At 35.6% G+C, this 25875-nt stretch overlaps 1 protein-coding gene across 50 annotated transcripts in view; it reads right to left on the minus strand.

Moving 5' to 3' along the window:
• Positions 1-25875, minus strand: part of RIMS2 (regulating synaptic membrane exocytosis 2) — a 601125-nt gene that overhangs the window by 325668 nt on the left and 249582 nt on the right. The window lies entirely within an intron of this gene.

Below are 25875 nucleotides of genomic sequence, written 5' to 3' on the forward strand. Positions count from 1 at the left end.
AATAATGACTTATTCATCACAGAAAGAAAAAAAAATCTTTGTAGAAGTCAGAGAACTGCTATTTTTATTCCATCTTCCCTGAGATTAAGGCCAGCTCAATGACACCTCTCTTTGTCATCCCATCTGACCCCTCATACTTCCTTAGAGCCTCAGAAGAACAGACCGTATACTAAGTTCTCAACCTGCCCCTCTAACACTAGTACAACATAGTGGACCCTGTAATCATACAGAATACTCTTTGTCAACAAGATATTCACACTGTCCTCTTCCCTGGTACAAACCCAGCTAAATGTCAACCACTAGCCACGAAAAGCAGCGGGGAGATGACAGAAGTTGAGAATTACTATTACAGAGACTTTTGCCAGGACATATCAACGGGAGACGATAAAAAAGCAGGGTCAGTTGAAGTTAAAGATGACCAACACTGGATAGCTCAGTTGTGAATTTCTTACACGATGTGTGTGTGTGTGTGTGTGTGTATATTGTGTGTGTGTGTGTGTGTGTGTGTGTGTGTGTATATATATATATATATATATATATATCTCGTATATACATATGTATTTTTTGGCCTAAAAGCAAGAGCAGAGGAAGGATCCAGGTGGAATAACCCAACCCAGGAACAGCCTCCTGCTCCTCTACAGTTTCTGTGTCGTCGAATCTCTTTCCCCCGTATCTGAAATGCAGCCTGCCAATGTACCGATTAAGATTGGTTAGTAAAAACAGGAGTCACTCTAGGTTTTCCAGGCTTTAATACAGTGAGGGCTTTAACACAGAATCAAAAGCCACACAACGGAACCAGCAAAGGAGTGAAGGCCAGAGAGGTTAATGCTGCTGTTCTTAGCCTGAAGAACAAAAGACAAGGGTTCTCAAAATGTTCATTAGGAAGCTGCTGTTAATCTCAAGAGTCTTTGGGGAGTTTGCCACCAATTATTTCAGCTGCCTATGGCATGAGGGTGGTCAATTAACAGGAGCTTGCCAGGAGCCACGGAGACTTTCACATCTGCCCGTGTGCCTGCCAACAACTGCTGCTGGACAATAACGGCTTCTGTAACTCTTCCACCTTTCAATGTCACACAAAGGTATAGCCACGGTAAACTCTCCCCAGAACCACAAAGGACAAAGTATTACAGAAAATGAACGAACTGGTCTGTTTTCCTAAATGTTTTATGATTAGGCAAGTGGACGTGATTTTTTTTACATTGATATGTAAATGTACACTTACATATAAAACATTTAGGACTTGAATCTTTTTGGTTTTGCTACATAAAACCATAGACTCCTATGGTTTAAAATATACAATCAGGGGTGCCTGGGTGGCTCAGTCAGTTGAGCGGCCGACTTCGGCTCAGGTCACGATCTCACGGGGCTCCATGAGTTTGAGCCCCTCGTCCGGCTCTGTGCTGACATCTCAGAGCCTGGAGCCTAATTTGGATTCTGTGTCTCCTCTCTCTGTCCCTCCCCTGCTCGCCCTCTCTGTCTCAAATATAAACATTAAAAAAATACATTAAAAAAATAAAATACATAATCAAAACAGAGCACTCAAAATAGAGCATAAACCTACCTAATATCCTATATATGTGTGCCCATTATACACAGTTCCTTTTACTTTTTTGTCATTTTTTTATACATATAACGAAAGAAAAATAATTTAGCATGGTGGCAATGTGTCATAAAAAGAACAGAATTAAGGGATCTGAGTTTCTTGGTTCTGTTTTTGTTATTAACCAGTTATTTGAACCTATATGGCCATTTAACCTTTGAAAGTCTATATTTTAGACTATACACATTAATTCATATATTATTTTAACAAATATGTATTAGGTAAGAACTAAATGCCACATACTATAATAGAGATTAGGAATAAAGAAATGATAAGAGAGGATCCTTGATTTTGAGAAGGCGCATGATTCTAAAACTCTTCCATTTCTTAGGGACTATGATCTTATAATACTGACACCATAACTTCATCAAGTTAATATGCCTAAATGAAAGCTTTAGGCATAGCAAAAAAATAATGACTCTTCTGTCAAAATGTCAAAATTAACTGTGCCAATTTTCAACATATTCACATCTCTTTAACTGGCCACTTATATCTACTTACTCTATTAAAAAAAACTAACTGAAATAAAAGAGAATTTCCCTAGAGAACTCTAAAGAATAAGCAATTAAATCAGTCCCTCTAAACTGACCATCTAACCTCCATTAGATGCATACTTTATATCAGAAATTCAAATACATTTTGGGGTGTTATTTTTTTTCCAACCTCCGTCAATAAATATATTTGTCTCTAAAAAGACAGATTATTCATAAACCAAATATAATATCAAGAAATTATACTGTTTCAAGAGTAAGATTCTAATGTTTCTCAGATAAGAAACATAAGAAAACGAACGATCTTTTTAACTTCATTTATTTTTGAAACTTTTTTATTTGAGTATCGTTGACACACAATGTTACGTAAGTTTTAGGCATACAACGTGGTGATTCAACTTCTCTTTTTGTTATGCTGTGCTCACCACAAGCGTGGCTATCATCTGTTACCATACAACGCTATTACAATATCATTGACTACATTCCCTACGCTGTGCTTTTTATCCCTGTGACTTTTTCATTCTGTAACTAGAAGCACGTATCTCCCACTCCCTCTCGCCCACTTAGACCATCCCCTCGTTGTTTAAATAAATTCTAATTTCCCTTAAATCCAGTGTGGATTGAAAAGGAAATTTTATAGCTAGCTATAAGTATATAAATTTTGAAAGCAGTATTACTTCATTACCATAGACCAGTAAGATCAGATCATCACTTAGAGCTCACTTTTGTGCCTTTGTATTTCCCCAGCACACATTCTATTCCCCATTCTATTTACAATTACCTAATTAGTGTTCTGTATTGTCCACTGGACTTTAAATTTTGAACCAGGAAGGACTGTGTCTATCATACCTTTGTAGTTCCACTATTAATTCATTCGCTGAACAAATACTTATTTAGGGCTTAATATGTGCCAGCTATGATTCTAGTTGCTGGAACTACATTAGAGAAGAGACACATAAAGTCCCTGCCCTAAATAAGCTTTCTTTCTGGTAGGCAAGACAATCAGCAAATAAATTAGGCACTAAACAAATAAAGGCAATTCCATACAGTGGTAAATACTATGAAAGAAAATTGAAACAGGGCAAATTTATGAAACGTATCTGAAGGAAGCTACTTTTGGTAAGAAATGTCTTCCTGAAAAGGTACATTTGAACCAAGACCTCAGTAATGTAGGTACACTGAGTGCAGCCCATTTATATAAAATATACAACTTCACTGGAAATGTTTTGGGTGTTCTCATTCAGGTACTATCACTTTGGTTTTTGTTGTTGTTGTTTACTGAAAACTGTGTTCTAAAATATAAAATCTACCAAATTCTTGATTGTTTGATATAAATCACGGATTTTCCAGGTAGTTCATCTCTAGAATCCATCTAAAATCAGCCCATCAAGCCTCCTCCTATACCCCTCCTTCTCAAAAGACTTCATGCTCTCAAACTGAGAAAATTCCAATTCCACATTATACTTGATCCCAGTTGGGAGTCAAAAGAAAAATGACCAGATTAAATCAGAATGAAGGGGTATTGGCTTTATAATATTATTTAAAAAAACTTACATGCCTGAAGATTGTTAATACAAATTAATCTCTAAAATGTGGGACCTAAGGCCATACAAGAAAGTAAAATAAATAAATAAATAAATAAATAAATAAATAAATAAATAAACAAACAAACAAATAAATAAATAAATCAGAAAATGCTAACAGAGAAATTGGCTGTTTTGAAGGCAATTCAACCTAACAGTGGCCTTCCTCCTCCTTACTATACTTCTTCCCTAAGTAATCTTACCCATTTCTATCCAGGAATGTATATTATACTCTAAAGCAAGAAGGTTCATGAGGAACAGCAACTGGGTCTATGGACGCTGGCACATAATAGATGCTCAATAAATATCTGTTGAATTAAAGAACTGGTTAATTCTCCCTTAGATGATCTCTACTTTTCATGATATGCTCTTTTCTTCTATACCCAAACCCACCAATTTGCTAAAATAGTCTAGTTATTCTCTTTCCCCTACGGCTGTCTTGGCAGTGATAACACTATCAGGGAAAGGAAGGAACTGCTTTTCTTAGTAGTGCATGTTGTATGTTACTTTGGCTTTTGTTGTTGAACTTCAAAATCCAACAATTGTTTATAAAATGATTTCTTTGGCAAATGTACTCTGAGTGTCAATCACTTTACAATTAAACATTTAAAACAAAACCTCTTTGTAAATTAGGGGATGCTAGTAATACATTTAGCATCACACTTGGTGTTATGGGACAGAGGGAGGGCGGAGAAAAGAAAACATGTCATTCCCTGAGGAATGAACATAAATTTTTGAAAGTAAGTAGAGTACAAATACAGTGACTATAGTGAGCCTTTACAATAGAAAAAATATATTCTATTTTATTGGTAAATAATATTTATCATAGAATTCAGTTCCAAAAGAAAGCCTATTATTAATTAGCACTTAGAAAGCCATCTAAGTGCTAAATCATACCTTAGAAAAATTGAATTCAACATTAAATCCAGCAATCACATTGTTCTAGAGATTATGAAATTTGCCTGAAGCATCTGAATCATCCTGTAGATGCTGATTTGTACTGGATTTAAGTAAAAATAGAACAGTGCTCATGATTTCTGAAATTGGGATAACTATTGTCACTGTTACTTAACATGAAATTAAGTTTTTAAAGATGCATTTTAAGGTATAGTATCTTATAGTATATTAAAGCTATGCTGGGAGCGAGGCAAGTTTTATTCTACGACTACTCTTGTCAAACAATGAAGAATCTGCTGTCACTTAGTCCAAAATATTAAAATATTCTGTCAAATAATTTTACCAACTAGATCATGAATTACTTCATTTTTACTCTCCTTTAAATTAAAACTGCTGTGTTTTCTTAGACACCATACATTTTTTCCAGGAACTGAAGAAAACCTATGAAAATTCAAGTACTATATCACTAATCTCCATCTTCCCTACTGCCTTTTATAAGCAAGTCTTAGCATTTATTCTTATCAGGTGGAAAACATCTAATAGGTAAAAGAATATAATGATAAATTATACAATTCTCTAAACAATCATAAAGGATTTAACACTATTTCATGCACAAATTATAATTCAGAAGAATGGAACAATTCATCCAAGATGTTATATGTCACTTAATCCTTCCAAGATGCTGAGATATTAAGAGGCAGGATCCAAAATTATGCCTTTCTTTAGAATAAAATGTATTTGTGACATCATATGGTGCCTTACTTTTTACCTCTATGCTTCAATCAATCCCTATTTCTGATATAACAATATCAGTATATATATATTTGTATTCACTTTATATGTGCCTCATATCTGTTCATCTTACCTCTTTATTGAAATCTAGGTTATTACAATTATTTTCTCTCTCACCATATTATAGGGTAGCATTTCTGTTCATTGCTTGTAATTATTTTGTCATATGGACTATTCAATCTATTTCTAAATATTCTAGCTATATATTCACTATATCCTCTATAATAAATGTTACTCTGATTAGAGCAAGAAATTACCAAATAGTCTCTTTAAAGCTCTGTGTCTAAAACTCAGATTGACTGATAGAAAAACTCCAAATAAAGATTCTTTCCCAATTAAAGTCATTTTCAACAATTTCCCAAAGGCAGTCTCAACTTACATACTGTGTAACAATTCATCATGTTTCTACCATATTTACAACTTTAACCATGCTATGTAGTTTGCGTTATTATACCACCTATGATACCAACTACATATACTACAAAAAAAATCATTCAGGCTCTGAAAATATAATCTGGTATAAAATATTTGAAAACATTTATAAAGACAGTGAAAGCTTACATGGAAACTTAAGCTTTAATATTTATTTGTTTTTAATTCTTAAGACCTATACAATTTTTAAGAATCATGATATTGAAAGTAAAGAATTTGAAGACTGTTAATTTCTTCAAATTCAAATTTTATGCTATTCAATTAAGTACTACCTATAGGAAAGTCTCTTACTCATAACCTTTATTAGTAGAGATCATTAAACTACTGTCATTTATAAGTAAAAGAAGAGAAATGATATTTGAAGAATCAATAACCTGAAAAAAACCCTCTATCTTTATAAAAGCTTTATAAAGCATGGTTATTGCTAAATAAATTTAAAATGATTTATTTTAATTCTACACAATTCTAACCATATAGTTTAAACATAACATTGTAATCAAATTTGGAAATTTGAAACCATTAAGACACATTAAATCAAGGAATTAACAGAAATACAGGATCCTGTAAAATATGAAATATACAGACTCTATTCCTAGAATTTCTACGAAAAGCTTTTAACAAATCAAACAATTCATATTCATCAAAAAAACACACAAAAAAGACCGACCAAACTTTTTTTTAACACAACATTTAACACATTTTTATAGTTTTACCTTGTGTTCAACCAATGCACATCTGTCCAGCATGAAGCATCATTGTTGACAAAAATACATCAACACTGTGCCAGGCAGTGCTTTCATTTAATCCTTCTCTAGTTCTAGCAAAATCATAGGATCCACCCTTAATCAGATGATTTGAAAACCTCTACGTGCTTACAATCATTTTTTTTTCCAAAACTGAATTACTAAAAATTTACACACAAAACAGCACTCATTCATGGATGGAGTCATAGAATCCTGTAGTGATGAGCCTGTTAAGAAAAAGGTTACTCTGTAATGCTGTTACTATGTGGCTGTATATAGCTCCAGGTCAAGTAAGAATGTACCCTGTAAGGAGGATTACGGTACTTAGCTGATTAGTGCCTCACAATACTGAATACCAAATGCATCCTACATGCATGGCATTTGTGGGGACTAGACTTAAAATGGACAGATTGAGAAATCTGTAAACCACGTTCTCCTACATGAATTACAGTATTTCTAAAATAAGAGATATCATTGTGTTTGTTATTGATGTCCCCGCTGTGCTGCTGTCACTTATAAGATGTATGGTGACAATAAAAGTCATTGATGGTTTAACAAGCCTATTTGATAATTTCTTTTTGATTATTCACTAAGTTTCTTAATCTTCAGTAAAAAGAGAATGCTTCCCCAGAGGTATAATGGGAAAGGGAATAGCAGTCAGTGAGTTTCATAAAAAATAATGGGTTCCATGAACTAAGAAGTTCATCAGACACTGAGTTTAAGTCAAGTTTTGCTCCCTTTATCACTTACTCTCTCAATGACTCTATTCGGTCACTCAAAAAAAAAAAAAAAAAAGTAAAGACAATAACACCAGATTCCTTTCTACCAGAAACTAATCATCAAGATGTTAATAACTTCTGAGAGTTATATGTAAGTGATTCCACATAAACTTATATAAAACTGAGGAAAGGCCAGTGTTTGAAGAGTGGGGAAAGATGCAAAACTACTGTGCTGTTTTTTGGTCTCCTGAATTTCAAGTTTAAATGAGAGTCTAGGAATATGTGGTAGCACCATTGAAACTATTTGTGCAGTATTCATCTACACGATTCTCTCCTAGATTTAAGTCTAAATCTTGGAGAGGTTGTGGAGGGGTGGCAGGGACAGATAAAGTAATTTTTCCTCACTGAGATTCCTAATAGAGATTTGCAGATTATTGAAACAAATGCGATAAAAATTCAGGATCACTCATTTTCATAGGAATGTGAAGCAATAACAAAAGTCACCCATTTAGACCCCATAGCTCATATTAAAGTGAAAAAAAAAAAAAAGATTCCACAGAATACTGTGATTCTTCCAAGCTGCTAAGTCCCAAAGATTTCACAATATTACAGTTGATATTATGATAGCAAAGCTTCCTCCTTTATTTTTCCTTCCATTCACTTTGCCCACCTCTGTGAGTCCTCTCAGCAGTGTTGTCCCAGCTATAATGTACACTCTCTGTTGCCAATCATCTCCTCCGCCATCAACCTTGTTTCCTTCTCCATTCCGTTGTCCACCACAGACCTTCATTCATATCATTCCTAATATGTTTCCTCTCTATCAATCTTTCTAGGTCTTCAGTTTGTTTCTCCCTACACTTCGGGAGTCGTATTTTCCTTTTAGGACTATTTTCTCCATTTTAAAAAAATTTGTCTGAATGTTTTTATTTATTTTTGAGACAGAGAGAAACAGAGCATGAGCAGGGGAGGGGCAGAGAGAGAGGGAGACACAGAATCTGAAGCAGGCTCCAGGCTCTGAGCTGTCAGCACAGAGCCCGACGCGGGGCTCGAACTCACGGACTGTGAGATCATGACCTGAGCCGAAGTCGGACGCTTAAAAGACTGAGACACCCAGGCGCCCCTCCCATTTTTAATTCTTTTCTTTTATACTTTTACAATTTTAATTCTTTGGGTAAGTACTTCCTATGCATTCAAATTTATAAGGACCGAATTTGGGATTTAAAAGGATTTCATGAGACTATTTATAATTGTAGTATCCATCGACTTCTTCAGAAGTACAAAATAACAAAAAGATTCTATGAATCAGATACCAGTGTAAATAATTTTTATTTCATTCATGATGATATTTTCAACTTACGTTTGAAAGATGAAGACCTTGTATATTCAAATCTCTAGAAAATGGTGCAGAAATGATGTTGCCCTCTACTAACCCATTGTGCCACTCCCTTCCTCCCACTATCCCTCCCCAAACTGCCACAAAGATTAGGAACCATTCTATATCAGAAGACAGTTTCAACCGGTAGTGATTTTAGTTCTCCTCTTTAAGGTGAGGAGTCCTTCTTTAAGGACTTCTTTAAGCCTTCTTTCTGAATTTATGACAGCCTTAGAAACAACCCTACAATACTCAATGAAAACAATTCAAGGAAGTACCATGAGCAAGATAGGAGAAATAGAAGGGAAAAAAAAGTATAAATACGTTTAACTAACAACTACCCTCCATAATCATCAGTGAAAGACCCCAGAAAGAGTTATCTTACTCCATTCTCCCCTGAAATCTTTCTATGATTTCAATATCACAGTTACTTTACTGAACTCCAGTTATTGGTTTAATATACCTTTGCATTCTCTCCTCACAGTTATTCAGAGAAGAAAACCTCTTCATATAAAGGGAAACAAACACATCCACAAATATATATCAAATTAAAAAATCAATACTGCTTATCTGCAAACCAGAGACGCATATAATTAATTCTCATCTTAAGTGTTCATTTCCTTATTGGGAAAAAGAATAATACGGTGTTTTAAAATACGGGAAACATCAATAAATGGGTTTAAAGAGAAAAAGTGCATTCCATCTCAGTTAATGGTAACTCTTTCCTTCTAGTTGCTCATCCAACCCATGAGGAAATTCTATAGGACCTACCTTCAGAATGCATCCCGAACCTGAACACTTCTCACCATCTCACCACCTCCTCTAGCACAAGCCCGGTGAAGTCATCACCATTTTTCATGTGATACACTGCAAAAACTTCCTAACTGGCCTCTCTGCTTCCACGCTGTCCCCCTTCACCTCAGTGTCAACACAGCAGCAAGAAAGCAAGTCAAATATGCTTGAAACCAGTTGGTAGCTCCCTATTTTGCTGACCAGGCCTAGGGGATGTGGTGCCGTCACTCTCTGGCCTGGCCTCCTCTCCTACTGCTCCCCTGCTGGCTCACTCAGGATCCAACCGCGTCTTCCCTGCATTTTCTCACTTTAGGACCATTGCTCTGGCAGCTCCCTCTGCCTGGAATACTGCTCCTCCAGATGTCAGCAGACATTTTCTAAACATCTCGTCAGTAGAGACCTTCGTTATTCATTCCTCATATCTCACCTTCTCAAGGGGCCTATCCTGACCACCCATGACTTTGACCTGTGTCCAACCCTGTACCCCCATTCCCGATCCCCTAAACCTACTTTATTGTTTTTAATCTTTTTCAGAACACTTATCTCCTTCTAATTATAATGTATTTTTTATTTGTTTCCTGTTATGTACACGTTGTAGGCAAGGACCACTGTTTTGGTCATGTGATCCCCAAATACCTGGCACATAGTAGATAATAAATATTTATTGAATAAGTAAATAAAGCAACATAAGCAAGGTAATTTTTACACTACAACAAAAATAAGTGTCATCAAAAATAAATAAAGCAACATAAGCAAGGTAATTTTTGCACTACAACAAAAATAAATGTCATCAAAAATAAATAAAGCAACATAAGCAAGGTAATTTTTACACTACAACAAAAATAAATGTCATCTGTCCTATTCGACTAGCCTATCTACCATAGAAACATACAAGGATTAGCCAAAACTTACACTGTTTTCTTTTTTGTATTTTACCTTGAAAACTAAACTGACAAATTACCCAAAATACCACTTCCAAGGGAACAAATAAAAGATGTGCCTTCAATGCGCGAGTTTTGAGAATATCAACCTCTTCATTCTCCCAGCCCCTGGGTTTTTTTCTGTCCAATTTTGTTGATTTGTAAGAGCGATTTGAGAATTTGAGTGACTTTTGCAGAGATGTAGAGAAAACCGCATTGCTGAGATAAGTAGGAAGAAGCAAGGAGTTAAAAAAGAGGCTGTTTCTTGATAGAGAACAGAAAGAATCTTGCCACCAATATGCATGAGAATACAACTCAATTAAATTCTTTTAGAGAGTGACAGGTACAGAGAAAGCTCTTATTAAACAGGATTTTTCTTGGAAGAGAATTGATGATAACCAACGCAGTACAGTACTGTTTGGAGCCAACTACCATGACAAAATTAACACACACACACACACACACACACACACACACAATCTATTTTATTTAAATGTAGGGCACTTCATTATACCAGTATTTGAGGTCACAGAAGTTTTCCTATATAATTCCTGTATGCTCATATGCCAATAAATACATAACATGTAATGTATCTTCACACAAAGCTAAAGGAACGGGCACAGATTATTTCTACATGCTCTCCAACTTCAGATCTGACCATTAGACCAATTAAAGAAACCTGATTTATCTTCAAGTTAACAGAATGTTCTTCCTCAGAGAATTCAGCACCTAACATCTGCCCGCCAGCATGATCTGACGGTGCTCCTTAGCCATCTATACCAATATTGCATTGCTTCAAATTATGCCTCAATCAGCCCCCCTGTTTACATATGTAGTATTCTCTGGAAGACAGATACTCTTGATTCTTTCATCCTTTAAGACCAGTAAAACACTATAAAATCGAATCTTTAGTAGACTGTCTTCAAAAGTGGCTGAAAGTAATATACAATTCTATCTCAGGATACCACTGTCTTCACTCTATTCCCAGTCTGAGAAAGTCTGCCCCAATCCCATATATCTATACCATAAAAGTATTAACGCATAATGGAAATTTTAAGGAAGCTGTACTGAGGAGTTAAAAAAGACAGCATTGTACCCCATAGAGCATTACATAAAACATCCTCCTTTTAATAATTCTTTAATTCTCCCTTTAGTAAAGCTCTCTTAGCCTCTTACCATCTGGTCTCCCACACTCCTCTACAAATTTCCTGTGCCAGTGTTGTGTTATAGTTAGTCACTCCCCCACCCCCGAAAAAGTATAACGGAGTTCAACCCTAAATAACATGAGACGTGATGTGATGAGACCCACTGGTGGGGCTGAGCTTTGTGAAAGAAGGATGGTTAATTTTAACAAGTGCATTTGTGTGGTTTCATGATATTTAACATATGATATTCTCTTTTAAACACCACATTGAAAGGGGATATTATTTAAGAGGCATGTCTGAAACCATGAGAGTGATGAGTCATCAGATCAGACACTGGAGTTGGGATTTTCTTTGCAACATGGACATGTTTTTAAATATAACTGCCTCCAAATAAATGATGCATTTTACCACTTGTATGGCAAAGTTGCTTTAGCAATTTTTAAAGTAACTGATAGAAAATAAAACCACACAGTAAAATTACTTCTTTACCCTTTAATTTGGGCCTAATCTCTAAAAATGTATTAGGTAAAAAGCAAAATAGAGGTGAATTTTTCAGTTACTTTAAGTCTTATAAGTGAAGAAAATAGGAAATGTACTCTGGAAACAACGAATGAATATCTGTTGTTGTCACTGTCACTGATTCTCTTCTTTCTCAGGAGGGAAGGAATGTCTCCTCCATACTCAGCTTTGTGGTTTGGACTGAACTGGCCTCACATGCCCAGGGGTGCACGATGATTAGCAGAGCATTGTCCCTGCATGTACCATCCCTATTCATGACTGCACAATGACCTAAGCTGGTCCCATCACAGTGACTTAAAAACATCTGTCTGACAGTGCTGAGACAGATTCCTGTTTTATGATTGAGGATTCATGGAACTCTCAGAGCTACTGAAATCAATTCAGAGTTGGGGGAGTCCTCCCAAAACGAAGTCAATTTAGTGACACCAAGTGACAAAAATGGAAAGAAAGAAATTAGGTCCTGAGTCGTGTTAAATGAGATTCAGGATCAATCCCACGGTAACACTTGCCTCTGGAGGTTTCAATCAGGTAAATAATAAATCCCCTTTATTTTTTTTTAAGCCAGACTCATTTGAATTTTCTATAACTTGCAACTGAAGTCTTCTTGGCTGACATAGAATCTGCAATACGTACTCCTAAGTCTATGTGTTACTTTCTCATTAGCTGTCAATGATGCTAATGAACTCTGTTTCTAAGAAAATTGGTTCTACCTTTGTGAAAAGTAAGCACGCTGGGACCTCTAGGTATATTGCAGTCACATGATTTCTTTAAAGTGTTTCCTATTTTTTAAAGTTTTTATCTAAATTCCAATTAGTTTAACATACAGTGTAATGTCAGTTCCACGTGTACAATATAGTGATTCAACACTTAACGTGTCACACCCAGTGTTCGTCACAAGTGCACTCCATAATCCCGATCACCTTTTTAACCCATTTCCCCACCCACCTCCCCTCTGGTAACCATCAGTTTGTTCTCTATAGTTAAGAATCTGTTTCTTGGTTTGCCTCTCTCTCTCTCTCTCTCTTTGCCTTTGCTTATTTTGTTTCTTAAATTTGACATATCAATGAAATCATACGGTATTTGTCTTTCCCTGAATGACTTATTTTGCTTAGCATAATATTCTCTAGCTCCATCCATGCTGTTTCAAATGGCAACATTTCATACTTTTTTATGGCTGACTAATATTCCACTGTATATATCTGTATGCCACATCTTTATCCATTCACCAATCGATGGACACTTGGGTTGTTTCCATAATTTGGCTTGGCTATTGTAGATATTGCTGCTATAAACATCAGGGTGCATGTATCCTTTTGAATTAGAATTTTTGTATTCTCTGGGTAAATACCTGGTAGTGCAATTACTGGATCATAGGGTAGTTCTATTTTTTGAGAAACCTCCGTACTATTTTCCAGAATGACTGCACCAGTTTGTATTCCCACCAACATTTCTTATTTTACACTAAAAATAGTCATTAAATGAGACCGAAATCTCTTCGGAGATCAAAAATCACAAGACTGAATGTTTCATATAAAATTTCATATGATAATTATGACATTAGACTTGTTCTATTTAAGGCTAGAAAGTGATCGAGTCACACTCAACATGTTTCAAAGCAACAGCAACAGGCTGTTTTAAGTAATGCACCTTAAACTATCCCCCACTCAATGTCTAAGCTATTTAAGAAATGCATATAAGAGATAGAGCATGAATTATTACCTCTATTACTGGTAAAACTTAATTTGGAGAACTGGCCTAGATCCATGTAAAAGCAGGTTTCCTATGGGGCACCTGGGCAGCTCAGTCGGTTAAGCGTCCAACTTTGGCTCAGGTCATGATCTCAAGGTCTGAGTTCGAGCTCCGCCTAGGGCTCTGTGCTGACAGCTCAGAGCCTGGAGCCTGCCTCAGATTCTGTGTCTCCCTCTCTGCCTCCCCCACTCACGCTCTCCCTCTGTCTCAAAAATAAATAAACATTAAGAAAAAAGTTTAAAGCAGGTTTCCTAATACCTTCCTAATACCAGGCCTCAGAATCATACAAAAACACCTATCCAGGTACAGACAACACTGGTTTATGCTTATCCCTGTAAAAATAAAGGCAGGAACAGAAGAGTATGTTTGCTATCTGTAAGCAGCTTATTTCTGAGAGAAAGAGAAAAAGAAAGCACTACTTATGCTGACTTCCTTATCCCCAAGGGCAGAGTGGAACAGAGAGCTGAGGGAAGCCAGGATTATTATTCTAGTGCAGCCCTCTCCACATGGAAGGAAACATAGGACTGAGGAAGCAGGGTATCCTAGCTACCATTTGAGTCTACAATCGTGTGAAGTTAAAGCAATTCTACTGAACACAGGACTTCATGATTTAGGGTTCAAAATACACTTTGCTTAAACTGTAGATTGAGAAGATAGCAGGAAGAAATTACACCTTTCTAGGGTTCATAGGGTTGAACCAGGACCAAAAGCAAAACAGACTGGTAGACACAGCTGGTTGCTTACTGAATATATCTAAATCTCTTTTCTTTCTTACAAAAGATTTATTTGCCAGGCTCTTTTGTGGCTAGGGATGGTCATGTGACATAGTTCAGGTCAACAACATTCAGATAGAAGTTGACTAGATACAGCTTCTACAAAGCTATTTATTCCAAATGAAAAGAGATAAAGCCAGCTAGCATATACCTTTCATACTTTGTCCTTCCTCCTTTTTGAATGGAATATGGTCCTATTCCGATAACTCAGCAGATCTCTTTTAACCATGAATTTGAGGGCTACATACTGTGGGTAGCAGGGCAGGAAACAACAACAAAAAGTGTAGGTCTCCTCGAGCTGACTTATCTTCAGACTTGTTTTTATCTACGGAAATCATAAACTCCTTCTTTATTTAAGCATGCAGCTATGAAATTCATGTTACATATAGCTAAACACAATAATAACTGAGGCCAGACAAAGACTTGTCTCTAGTGAGAATTCTGAGACATATCTAGGATCATTAGTAACCTGGCTGCTATTTCAGTAGAAAATAAACAAGTGAAAAAGGTCTAGGAACAGAAAATACGTACAAATTTACAGATAAATATAAGCCAAAGGGAGAGTGATTTCAAATGAAAGAGGCAAAATGGTATAGTACAAATAATACTTCCCTATCAAGTGGTGCACTGACACCTGCCTATTGTAAACCCCTCCTTCCAACTTTGTGTTCAGTGATGTCACATTGGTACCTTAAAATCAGCCATGTTGGGACACAGTCATTTACATCATGAAAATTGGTAAATGCTACAAATCCGGTGGTCCCCCCCCCCCACCTTTGGAGAACTGTTTGTCTAACATTTACCAACACACCACAGCTTATACCCTACAGCTCAACTAATAAGAACCTGGAGAAAAAAGTGCAATGGTTAGCCAATAGCTATCATTATTCATCTGGAAACTTGAGTTCATTAGCGTGAAGAATACCTAAAATAGAGCCTGACATTTAACAGAAGCTCAGTCACTGTTTGAAAAAAGAGGAGATTAAGGGAGAGTAAAAGAATTCTTCCTCAGTTACTGATAACTCTAGAGTTAATTTTACTTTTTAAAAGAATTAAAAATAGGGGGAGGGGGCGGGGCACCTGGGTGGTTCAGTCAGTTGAGCATCTGGCTCTTTGGCTCAGGTCATGATCTCATGGTTGGTGGAATTGAGCCTTGCACAGAGCCTGCATGGAATTCTCTCTCTCTCTCTCTCTCTCTCTCTCTCTCTCTCTCTCTCTCTCTCTCACTCTGCCCCTCCCCAACCTCTCAAAATAAATAAATAAATATTTTTTAAAATAAGTATTAAAAATAGGAAAACAAACAAACTCCTCAGGTTTTAATTTAATAATACTTGAAAATCCCTGTAATTCTTTGAATATGGCATTCCACCCCCAATCTTACACTCTTTTGAGTTGCAGGTTATGACATATTTAAGTGCATTTATGAAATCAGAATATGTCAAAGCTTTAAAAAACTCTGATAAGTATGATTTTCAAAGATCCAATGATCAGTGCAATGACAGTAGGAAGGAAAAGGGGGTGTCAAAGTGCATTTGAAGTTTCCCAGGGGGTTATAGAGAGAAAAACTGAAAGTACTTACCACTAGGTGGCACTAGATTATATAACTGAATCTTGAGATCTCCACAATAAAGAACTACGCTCATTTTTTCATTATTCTAGCTTTTTAAATTATGTAAAATCCCTTTTGCATTATTTCATTTACTGGAATTATTATATCATCATTCTTTGAACAAATAACTTGAAATGGCACAGAAAATAAAATACAGAAAACAGTTCAGTAGAAACAAAATCAGGATCAAACTCAGAAGTGGCAGGGAAGGCCAGAAATCAAACTTGGGTGAAGATTTAAAAGGCTCATGTACCATGCTAAGCATTTTGGGCTTTTGTTATGTAGACGAAGAGAAGGTCATCAGATGTTTTGTGTCAGAGAGTTGACTCATGCAATATTCTGGTTCAAACAGGGGACAGGAACAAGTCTAGTAGTTGGAAGATCAATTGGATCATCCCAGTGATTCTGGTGAGAAATCATGAGCTCCTTGACTAAGGCAGTGGAAAGGAATGAAACAAAATATATTTAGGAGGTTAAATCTGTAAAACTTGGGCAGATTAGATGTAGAAGGGTGAGGAAAAAGGGAGAAAAGCAATTCACTATGAATTTTATTTGAGTGACTAAATGAATAGATTTAGAATAGAAAGGAAAAGGTTTATAGGAAAATATATGTTTTGTTGTCCAATGAATAAATGCATTTCATAAATGACACTGAACAATAATAATCTGTCAGTATTCCTCCATCACTAAACAAAATAGATGTCCTGACTAAATGAGCAGTTTTGTCTACTTCGTAGATTGTATTTCTCTACTGGGTATGAGGGCTTGAATACACAAGGCCATAAGTTCATGTGTGTGATGAAGAGTATTATAAATTATTTTAATTATTGTTATTTTGATGGTTTAGCTAAACTGAGCAACGACCTTGTACCAGGTAGTGTTCTGGGCATTTTACATGTATTCACTCATTCATCTTTCAAACTAATCCTATGAAGAAGGTATCATCATCCCCATTTTTATGATGATTGAGCGCAAAGTTATTTATCTTACCTTAAATCATACAGCTGGTAAATGGCAGAGGAGGAATTTAAAACTATTAAGAGAAAAAGCTTTCCTTACAGCCATCAGCTTGTAGCTGGCTTTGTTGCTATCAGTTAGGCTCTGGTATGCCCCTGGTAAATGTAAACAGTTCCACAGGATTATCAGACAAGCCCTCTCTACGGCTCTTAGGGAATGAGGCTATAAAACACCACTACATCATCATGTCTGAACAGAAGTAAAAGCAAAGACACTGTACAACCAAAATGACCAGCCATTCCCCTTCTCTACCTGCAAAAGTGACTATTGCTTCTTCCGACGTAACAACCCTAGCACTGTCTGTTCCTTCCACCTCCTCGATAAAAGTTAAGATAGTTGAACTGCCCTACTTTCTAAGAGCACCCAAATTCAACACAGATTCTCATTTCTTTGAATCTTCCCCCAGATTACCTTATACAAGCCCAAATTCTGTAACAAACTTCCACTAACCCTTTCGAACTAAGATACACTACAATTTCTCAAGGTGTGTGGCCTCCCTTGATGTAGCAAAGAATGAAGCCCAATTTTGACTACAGATATGTTCTTGGTTGTCTTTGACTGGTGGACATCAACACTAGCTCTTCAGGCTCCAAGGCTTATACCTTAAACACTATGCTATATATGAATACGCCTTATACAGTGAAAACTGCATGAGATCAGGGAAACTGATTAAACATTAAAGCCAACATTAAAGTCAACATTAAAGCCAACCCAAAAGCTAAGAAAACTAATAAAAAAGAAAAACTAAAAAATAATGGATTTCCTTTAAAAAAATAAGTTCTTCCACTTAAAATGCTTCATCTATTGCCTTATAATGACAGTGCATAGGATGCTATATGTTACATTACTTTTTTTAATAAGTCTTACTCCACAATAGAACTCTACTATATTCATAGCTTCTTAAGGATGAAAATTCAATCATCACTTTAACCAAAAAAATAGGCAAAGTTGGTTTTAAACCTAGCTCTGAGATTAGTTGTGTGACCTCAGTTTCCTGATCTGTTAATGGGAATAAGAAATATAATAAAAGTTAAATGAGATAATAGACGTTCAGTGCTCAACACAAGGCCTAGAACACAATAAGTGCTCAATGACAAAAGGCATTATTTTTGGACATTACTGCTTGTTGGGAATGCAGAGGGCACATAGTATAAAAAGCAAATTTTCTTTCCTTTACTTGAATCTAGAAGAAATGCTGCTTTTAAAAAATTTTGTTGGGGCGCCTGGGTAGCTCAGTCAGTTAAGCATCTGACTTTGGCTCAGGTCATGATCTTGTGGTTCGTGAGTTTGAGTCCCACATCAGGCTCTCTGCTGTCAGCGTGGAGCCTGTTTCAGATCCTCTGTCTCCCTCTCTGTCTGCCCCTCCCCCCATTTACACACACATGCTCTCTCTCTAATATAAACATGAAAAAATATAAATAATAAAATAATGTTTTTAAATGTGTCAAACATATTTTCCAACATCATTTTCTTTATCCCCAGTTTACCTCCTAGTCCACACTCTCCCTAAGTCCCCAAATGCCTAACAACAACAATGGCCATTAACATTTATTGAATACTTACTATCTGCTAAATACTATGCATGGTGACTTATTATACCAACCCATTTACTTGTAACAACTCTATGAAGAAAGTTCCATTATAATTCTCTCCATACCATACAAATATCGAAACTGAAACTTAAAGTAAAAAAATAAATAAATAAAGGGTGTCCTAGCCACAGCAATCAGACAAGAAAAAGAAACAAAAGGCATCCAAATTGGTAAGGAAGAAATTAAACTATCGTGACATGATACTATAAGTAGAAAACCCTAAAAACTCCACAAAAAAAGTATTAGAAATAAAAAACGAATTCAGGAAAGTTGCTGGATAAAAAATTAACACACAGAAATTTGTTGTGTTTCTAAACACTAATGAAGAAGCAGAAAGAGAAAATAAGAAAACAATTCTGTTTACAATTGTGCCAAAAAGAATAAAATACTCAAGAACATAATTAGAGAGTGACAGAGCCTGAATATGAGTCCAGTTTGTTTTACTCCAGAACCCATATTCTTGCAACACTCCATTCATTCCTTTATGTGTTCACTTTAGTGAGCTGTCTCAGCTTGCCAAAGAATAAATATGAAAATACTATTTTTCTCTTCTCAGTGCGTTCAACCATGTTCTCTTGAATCCACCTTCCCAATTTCACAATGACGTCTAGAATAGGTCAACTATAGCGATCTTCAATGAAGTCAATTTACCTATAGGAAATTAGTTGTGATAGATATTACTAGAGTCCTATGATATCAAATTTTCTTCCCCTTCTGGGCACCCAGAAGATTATACTTATCATCCCCCTTCCAGATGGAGAAGGCCAAATGATCGATCCCATCCCATGAGCTATGAGAGAAAGTGTTATCATTTCTGGACCAAGAAGAAACCTAAAACACATATGTTCAATTCTCCAATCTCTCTTCCTCTGCCCACATGTACAAGATAGTGACGCTGCAAGATGATAGAGTTGGTATAAACCACATGGGAGGTGACTACTGTGAAGAGTCACCCTTACTCACCGCACCACGCTATGCCACAGTATACCTGAACAAGAGGTCAACTTCTTTTAATATGAATCATTGGGATTTTAGAATTGCTTGTTACTACTGCACAACCTTGACAATCCTGAATAATACACTTACACATTCCTTTCCACCCCACACATGGAAACACAGGATTTTCTCTGACCACACATCCCCTATTCCCACTTTCTTTCCAATTATCTTGTCCTCTGTTGAAATAGACACAGGATGGATAGATCAATAATTCTACTACCTAAGAAGTTAGCTAACCAGGGAAAAGAATGCTATCATCCCTTTCCTGTTAAAACCTCTAAGCACTTCAAATAATTCAGATTCTCTTCACTGGGTTTTTGGTAGAGGGAGATAATATATTCCTTCCCAAAGTGTGGAAAAGGGAAGAGAAGGCCACTGAACTCCACACCAGGCTCCAAATTCATTTTTCAAGTTGTTCTCCTCCCCCTCCTCACTCCCCAGTCCTCTTTTATATTATGAAAAGATTCTACTGGAGTTGACGGACAAAGGTAGCTACCAGTTAATCCACTTTTAGAAAACGTTAAGAGAAGTGTTGGGTCTCAATTATTGGCAGGACTTTCATTTAATGATAGGGTACTTAATGCTTTTTTTATTTTTTATTTTTTTGTCTACATTGGACCTCAGCCTGTAATTCCAAAGCAACAGGATAAGGCCCACTCCATATCCTATTACAAGTACTTAGTGTCTCAGGTTATCTCAAGCTATCATTTGTAGAACTTACCTAAGTGTATTTAATACTGAGAATTTCTTCAAACCACCATTATCTATTTCAACTGTATATTATAAAGAACCATTCAGGTTGAACCCATTAATACATGTGTATGAATGACAAAAACATCCTTCTACATGGCTTCTATTGTCCCTTCTCTGTAAAATACATGATTCAAAGTAGATATGAAGATTCCCCTCTAGCTCTACCCTACAATAATTCTATAATACTGTATACTATATTGTTATAAATTATGATCCTACATTACTATATATATTGTTGTAGAATTTTTACTACACTACCCAGCTAGGAGAGCAATACCATGATAACTTTAGGCAACCAGGTTCGGAGTTAAGATAAGCCCAGCTATCTCTAAGCTAAGGTTTTCCTTAACTTAATTCTCCTAATTTTATATGATAACCCAATGTTTTTCTGTATACCTACATTAAAGCAAATTGGAAATTTCACTTTTTTACTTTAATATTAAAAACTTAAGGAGCATTTTCTTTTATGATTGAATTAAGGCACAAAGGATCCGATGATCACTACCAAAATCAACTTTCATAAATCCGTAATACAATCTAAGGAAGGTTGGTTGAATAATGTTAACTAATTGATACACATAATAACGTCAGCAGCAAATTTCATTCGTTCAAGGGTTTCTGCACTTCCTACTATGAGGTTGGAATTCAGCAATTTTATAAACTAATATTCTCCTGGCTGTGATAAAATAATAGGGTCTTGCATTTCTTGGTCTTCTGGTAGCCAAACGTAATTATACAAATGTGAAGAGTTTTTATATTATTTGGGCTTTTCTAAAGTACTTTTTCAGAATTTTAAGTTGTCCATTAATAATACTTTATATAAGAATATACACATAAATAATGTACAAATGTTATTTATTTTCCTAATATAAATCTATACCAAAAGGATTTTAATAGAATTGATGATTGAACAGGATTTACAAGTTTTTGACTCTTCAAAAAAAGATTAAAGTTCTCCTAATAAATCCTTGTAGGTTTTCCCTCTTAGTTTTCATGCATTGGCTAGATTTCTTGAAACCTGAATGAAATATTAGAAATTGGTAGATTTTTGTGACAGTAACAGATTCGTTTTTTTTTTGTACAGGCTATCAACAACCATAGTAGATCTAGTGTAATGTAGTAATATTTCAGTTAACAAACCTATAAAGTTACTTTGTTAGCATTATTTTTAATTTTTTTAATGTTTATTTATTATTAAGAGATAGAGAGAAACAGAGCATGAGCATAGGAGCGGCACAGAGAGGGGGAGATACAGAATCTGAAGCATGTTCCAAGCTCTGAGCTGTCAGCACAGAGCCCAACGCAGGGCTCAAACTCAAAGCCCAACGCTTTACTGACTGAGTCACCCAGACGCCACAACACTATTTAAAAAAATTTTTTTCATGTTTATTTATTTTTGAGAGAGAGAGAGAGAGCATGAGCACGAGCAGGGGAGGAGCAGAGAGAGAGAGGGAGACACGGAATCCGAAGCAAGCTCTAGGCTCCAAGCTGGCAGCAGAGAGCCCGGCTTGGGGCTTGAACCCACAAAGCACAAGATCATGATCTTGACCTGAGCTGAAGTTAGATGCTTAATTGACTAAGCCACCCAGGTGCCCCAACACTATTTTTTAGTGTATAAAATAATTTCACTCAAAAATTTAGTGCAGAGTCTAATCTAAGTAAAAAACCATAAAGGCAAAATAAACTCTTAATATTGAAACTTAATATCTGAGAGTATACATTAAGAAAAGGTATAAGCAGTACCAAATAATCTATATATTGTTTCACTCCATTTTTATTCTTTCATACATATCTTAATTTCCTACTGCCACAAAGCACTGTGATAGACATGAGTGGGATTAAAAACATTAATAAAGTAGTATTCACTGTATCTTTTAATGTTTTCTGAGAATATACATAAAAAGGTTGCACAAGCTTAGCCAGGACAATGTCTCATGCCTGTTTCAGCCATAATGTACAAATATTTTTGAAGCTCATTTCTAAAAGCTAATCCAATAATCAGTTAAGACTGCATTTGGCTGCAAACCCCAGAAAATTCATCAAACAGCATTTTTAATAGGAAAGTATTTATCTGTCTTGCACAACAAGATGTGAGCCTAGGACCAGTACAGCACTAAACGATGCCGATAAGGCATGAGATTTTCTGGAACGTACTATTCTACAATCCTGGACTTTGGATACTGCAGCTCAGTCATTTCTTGCACGTGCCAAAAAGGAAAAATGGAAAAGCCAGAGAGGCTGCACTAGAAGACCATCTTCTCTTTCTCCAGAACAGAGTCACAAGACTGTCTGAAGCTACAAAGAACAGGTGAGCTTTTCATTTTGCCCCTTCTGTAGTACAGAAGAACCTATAGTAGAGATCTTCGTGAGATCACAGAGAGTATCTAGACAACTTGTGATCTGTTGATTATTCTGGTTTCCCAGTTAGTGTGATTCTAAATATAGTAAGTTGAATAGAGCAATATAATTTTATAGTAAAATTAAAAATAGTACATATTCAGACATTTATGTGGGAAATTAATGATCATCAAATACTATGAGATGAAAATAAAAGCCAAAATTCACAAACTATTATAAACATACATCTTCAAATAAACCTATATATCCCAAAGCAAAACTTAAAGTTCATGACTCAAAAAAAACCTGTAAATGGAGATCTTTAAAATAAGTATATTAAATATGGAGTTAAATGCTGAGAAACAATTTATTATAATACATATGAACAAAAAATTGCTGAAGAGTAACAACAAACAGAAAAAGAAGTGGTCATGGCCATACACAATCTATTTAAAGAATATATATATATATTATCAAATTTCTATGAAGAGAGTCTGCAGATTTGGAGGGGAAAAAGCTCAAAGGTTAATATAATGATACTGATTGTCTCTACCTATTATATGAATATCAAAAGGGGGGGAAAACCCAACTTAAACATCTTTGGAAAACTCTTTAAAGAGACCTGACTTAAAGATGAATATCCAAAGTATATAAAGAACTTACATAAATCAACACCACAGAAACAAACAATCCTATAAAAAATGGGCAGAAGAAATGAACAGACATTTTTCCAAAGACGACATACAGATGGCCAACAGAAATATGAAAAGATGCTCAACATCACTAATCATCAAGGAAATGCAAATCAAAAACCACTGCAAGATATCACTTTACATCTGTCAAAATGCCCAAAATTTAAAATAAGACAAGAAAAAAGAAGCATTGGCAAGGATTTGGAGAAAAGGAACCCTCGTGCACTGTTGGTAGGGATGTAAATTAGTACAGCCACTATGAAAAACAGAATGGAGGTTCCTCAAAGAATTAAAAACAGAAATACCACACGATTCAATAATTCCACGACTGGTATTTACCCAAAGAAAATGAAAATACTAATTTGAAAAGAATTAGGTTTACGGCAGTATTGTTTACAACAGCCAAGATATGGAAGCAACCTAAGTGACGGTCAGTGGGCGAATGGATAAGGAAGATATGGTATGTTTTGTTTATACACACAATGGAATATCACACAGTCATAACAAACAACATGGGTGGACCTAGAGGGTATCATGTTAAGCAAAATAAGTCAAACTGACAAAGACAAATACCATATGATTTCATTCATATATTGAATTAAAACAAACAAAAAGCAAATCAGATCTGTCAATACAGAGAATAAACTGATGGTTGCCAGAGGGAAGGGGGATGGAGGGATGGGCAAAATGAGTTAAGAAGAGTGGGAGATACAGGCTTCCAATTATGGAATGAATAAGTCGCAAGAATAAAAGGTAAAGCATAAGGAATATAGTCATGATATTGTAATAGTGTCATATGGCGACAGATGGTAGTTATTCTTGCGGTTAAGTATAGCATAATACATACACTTGGGCAATCACTACGTTGTATACCTGAAACTAGTAACATTCTGTGTTAACTATAGTCAAATAATTTTTAAGAGAGACCTGATTTATCCATACTATGCCACCAACTTAAAGATGGTAAATCAAACAATAATGGAAATATTTAATTGATGTTTACTGTAGCTACCTTTAGATCTACACCGTGTTTGTCATAAGTGGAATCAGTGTTTTGGTTATTTAAAAATGAATGCTTTCAGACATATCCTGATAAGCTGTAAAGGTCTTCAACTTGCTTCTTCTCTTGTGCTCTCTTGTAACCCTTTTAGCCCTTCTTTTCAAATTGCCATGTGAACTTATTCCTAAAAAAATTAATCAGTTACAACTGAAAATTATTGTGAAACAGACATGACAACTTCTGAATAAAAGAATGTTTGGAATGCCCTTCCAATTCAAACAGTCACATATAAAATACAGTTTTGTATGCACTGTATGCCATTTTAGTAAATTAAAACTTGTATTGAGAACACTCTGTAAACGACAAAATTAAAATGTAATTATTACCTATGATCTTTCAAAATTCAAATAAACATTTTTGTGCGTATTTCTTTTTTTTCTCTTTTGTGTATCTTTCACCCATTTATAACCAAAGTGCTAAAAGCAGCTCCCAGTTCCCTATGTGAATCCATTGCTATTACTTCCATGTTCTTTTGTTTACCACTTGCTGTGTTTCTCGGTTCTATTAGTGCTGATTCCCTGCATGCAAATCAGCTACTATGCCATAAGGAACAAACAGGATCCAGTCGTGCTGGAAGCTGCAGCCACGTCCCTATTATCAAAGCAACCTCTTCATTCACAAAAATAATGTTTTTTAGGGAAAAAAAAGTTATTTGAATCTATCTCACCTTGGAGTAAGGGGGAAGGATATAGAAACCATGGTGAAAGACTGCTCTACATACCCTAACTACCCATCTGCCTGAGTGAGTATCACTTGCAGCATCTATGCAGGAGAGATAGGGAGCTACAATCTATATGTCTCTGATGTTTTCTTGGCTCTTTGTGGTGCTGAATCATGAAATAATTAATGGTTTTCCTGACAGTGTAATTACATTTTCATGTTTTATTTGTCCTTACAATACAATCAATAATATATACAGAAAATGAAATGCTATATATGAAGTTCCATTTTAGACATCACTGTAAATAATTTCTTTGGTTTTATCTATTTAGGATCACATATATCTCATCTTTTGAATCTTCAGCTTTTGTGTTGCACGTTTGTATATGTACATACCCATATGCATCGGGTACAGAGAGACATATACAAATATACAGACACAATTGGTCTGTGGCTAGCAATTAAAAGAATATGGAAATCAAACTATATGCTGAACACGAAGAAAATATATTCCACTGTTAGTCACATATTTGAAAGTTCATTGTTCTAACTATGTAGAATACAACTTTTTTATTTACATTATTTTTCTTATTTATCCCACTTTTATTTCAAAGGCTCATTCCCATAAT

The sequence above is a fragment of the Acinonyx jubatus genome, chromosome F2, assembly GCF_027475565.1.
Source record: "Acinonyx jubatus isolate Ajub_Pintada_27869175 chromosome F2, VMU_Ajub_asm_v1.0, whole genome shotgun sequence".
NCBI classification, from domain to species: Eukaryota; Metazoa; Chordata; class Mammalia; order Carnivora; family Felidae; genus Acinonyx; species Acinonyx jubatus.